Source organism: Aotus nancymaae, unplaced genomic scaffold (assembly GCF_030222135.1).
Source record: "Aotus nancymaae isolate 86718 unplaced genomic scaffold, 86718_ANA_hifiasm-v0.15.2.pri h1tg000014l, whole genome shotgun sequence".
Lineage (NCBI taxonomy): Eukaryota > Metazoa > Chordata > Mammalia > Primates > Aotidae > Aotus > Aotus nancymaae.
Window position 1 is genome coordinate 12,492,809 of NW_026988425.1, and position 2,946 is coordinate 12,495,754.

Here is a 2,946-nt window from a genome sequence, read left to right on the forward strand (position 1 = left end):
TTTACCTTCTTTATTAGTTAAGTGAAATATAATTAGTTCAACCAATGTAATTTTCTATTCCTCCAAAATATATAAAATTTCAAATTGCAAAGAAGTATATTTGTCAATAACAATTGATTTAATAACTCAAAATATACATACTTTAAACAGAAACCAAGCTGTCAAGAGACATTTTTACCTTATATGTGTTTGACATTCTTATTTTTTTGACCAATTTACTAATCAGAGCATTGCAAATTACCATTATTTTTTGACATAAGTAAGAATTTTTGCTGAAAAATTTGTGAATAATATGAAAATTTAAATAATTCTCAGTAAAATATATTTTTAAAAGGACTCAAGGACAAATAATTAACTGAGTAATAATCGGTTTGACTTTCACTAAAATTTTTAGTAAAGGGAATTGCAGTCTCCCTGGGTTTTTCTCCAGTGTGAGCTCTCTGAGCAGGCCACACATGTGGAATGGAACAGAGAGCAGGCATATGCTGCTACTGCTTTGGGATCCCTGTCATCAGTCTCCCTGTGAATAAGCAGGAACGAGATTGAAGAAACTATTTGGCAGAGACAAGTTCTGTAACAGCAGACCTCTGTATATGATTCTGGTCAATGGAGTTTAACGTCTGCATTAAAAGAGTTGTTAACACGTATTCAAAGCTTCCCCAGCAGATTAGTATGCTGAATTGGCGTTGATGAGGACCAGTTGACTCAACTGAACAAAGCCTGAGCAATACTAAAATGTGAAATCCTGGCAATACGACTGTGAGATTTTGCTCTATGCACAATTGAATGTTTGATCAAAATAATAATTTGAGATGTTTTTATAGATTAGTGAATATAATATGGTGAAATTCAGCTTACTTTTTATAACACTGCTTAAAGAGAAAAATTCAAAGGTTTTGTAGATAATTTAATACAGTCTCTAATTTTATTAGAAACTTCAGATGTGTCATGGAATGAATTCTGTATCTTCTCAAAGTTCATATGCTGAAACTTTAATTCCCAGTATTTCAGAGTCTCTATCTCCTAGAACCTCAGAATGTAACTATGTTTGGGGATAAGGCCTTTAAAGAGGTGAGTAGGGTGAAATGAGATAATAAGAGTTGGGTTCTATACTTACTTGGCAGGGGAGATACCATGATCACGAAGGTGGCTTTCCCAGGGCGAGGCTTATCCATTGCACTCCAGATGTGCTGACCCCTGCGATTTCCCCAAATGTGGGAAACTCGACTGCATAATTAGTGGTAGCAGGGGACTGCATTCACACTTTCCCCTGTTAAAAAATATTAAAAAAAAAAATTGGGTTCTAATCCAACAGGACTGCTGTCCTTAGTAAAAGAGGAAGAAACACTATGAATGCCGGTGCACAGAGGAAAGGCCGAGTCAGGACACAGAGAGAAGACGGCCATCTTGCAGGGCCCAAGAGAGCCCTTAGGAGAAACCAATCTTGCTGGCACCTTGATCTTGGACTCCCTGCGTCCAGAACTATGACAAAATAAACTGCTGTTGTTTAAGTCACCCAGTTAGTGATATTTTGTTATGGCAACCCTAGCAAACCAATGCAAGAGGACTTAGTTTTCCTTAAAATTCTAACAATTTGATTTGTCTTTAATTTCATTTACTATATGTAAACATGCTTTCAGAATTTCAGACTTCCTTAGAATATTTAATTCCTTTCTACAAAACATGTGACTCTCTCAATTATCATATATTTTTCTATACTTACCGAAGCAATTTTTTTTTATTATTCCCATTTTAGTTTCTACATTTCAGATCTGGTTATGTACAGCAAGTCATACTTTTATGTAAAAAAAATACCTTGCCAGTAACCTTCTCCAAGGTTATCTTCAGGTTTCTTAATGAAAGGGAGGATTTCAATTCTTTTCATTGTTGTGCTTCATAGATTTCAATTAATTGAAATAGTGGCTTTGACAGAAATACTAGCGACTTTTTTTTTTGTAAAAATAAATGTAATCTTAAAATACATATGTGTTAAATATTTTAATGTTTGATCTCTTTGAAAATAATCATAACCAGAAAGACAATTATAATGAAGACACCCAAATATATAATTATTTTATATTTTGCATCCCTTACTGGAGGGGATTTAAAGAAAGACAGCACAGTTATAAGACATTACTTCAGAGAATTGATTTTTTTTTTAAGACTTACATGTGATAGGCTACAAATTATCTCCTGGCCAGAAAGTGAAAACCAGTCAAGCTTGATTATTATAAATTTAATCATAATCACCTCCAATGTTCAATATTTTGAAATTAGTTAAAAGAAAAATTATTATTATTATCTTTGAAAATAGCTGATATTGGAAATGTAGTTTGTGTATGTATATATTATATATATGTCTCATGTTCCTGTATCCCTTAACATTATTCTATGCATTTCACAACAAGCTTCATATTCCAGCTGCTACTCCAAAATGTGCTTTCTTTTCTTATGAAATTTCTCAGTGAGGCTGTGAAGAATGGTGGGACTTTTTCTGCTACTGTTGTTCCTGTTAATACTTGTGCCATTTTCTTCCTCTAGAAGACTGCAACTGTGTGCCTGTTGATTGACTTGACTCTGTAATTTCAGCAATCCCTGAAGAATAATCTAAATTTTGAAGTACAAGTTTTGAAATATTTTTGAGGCCAGTTCCTTCTGTATGGAAAGAATAAACACATCAAACATTATTCCACTTGGTGAGATAAAAGAAATTCAGCCTAATCACAAGAATAATCATCTTGATGTAATAATAGTCATAATTATAATAACATCTTTATCTTGTGTATAGGAAGAAGTATTATTGTAAAAATCATTTCAAATAATTTTAATGATTATTCATAGTAACTTTATCAGCATGTTAAATAATACTCTACAATATTGTAGAAATGGAATATATTTTAGTTTTTTGCATTATTAAAATATTCTTGCATATATTCATAAATTTCA

The 2,946-nt window shown here is 32.3% G+C and overlaps 1 non-coding gene across 1 annotated transcript; it reads left to right on the forward strand.

The window, feature by feature from the left end:
* Positions 1-1,109: 1,109 nt before the first annotated feature.
* On the forward strand, positions 1,110-1,273 carry LOC135275063 (U1 spliceosomal RNA). The gene has a single exon (XR_010342777.1). It is a non-coding gene; the product is annotated as a U1 spliceosomal RNA (small nuclear RNA).
* Positions 1,274-2,946: the final 1,673 nt, after the last annotated feature.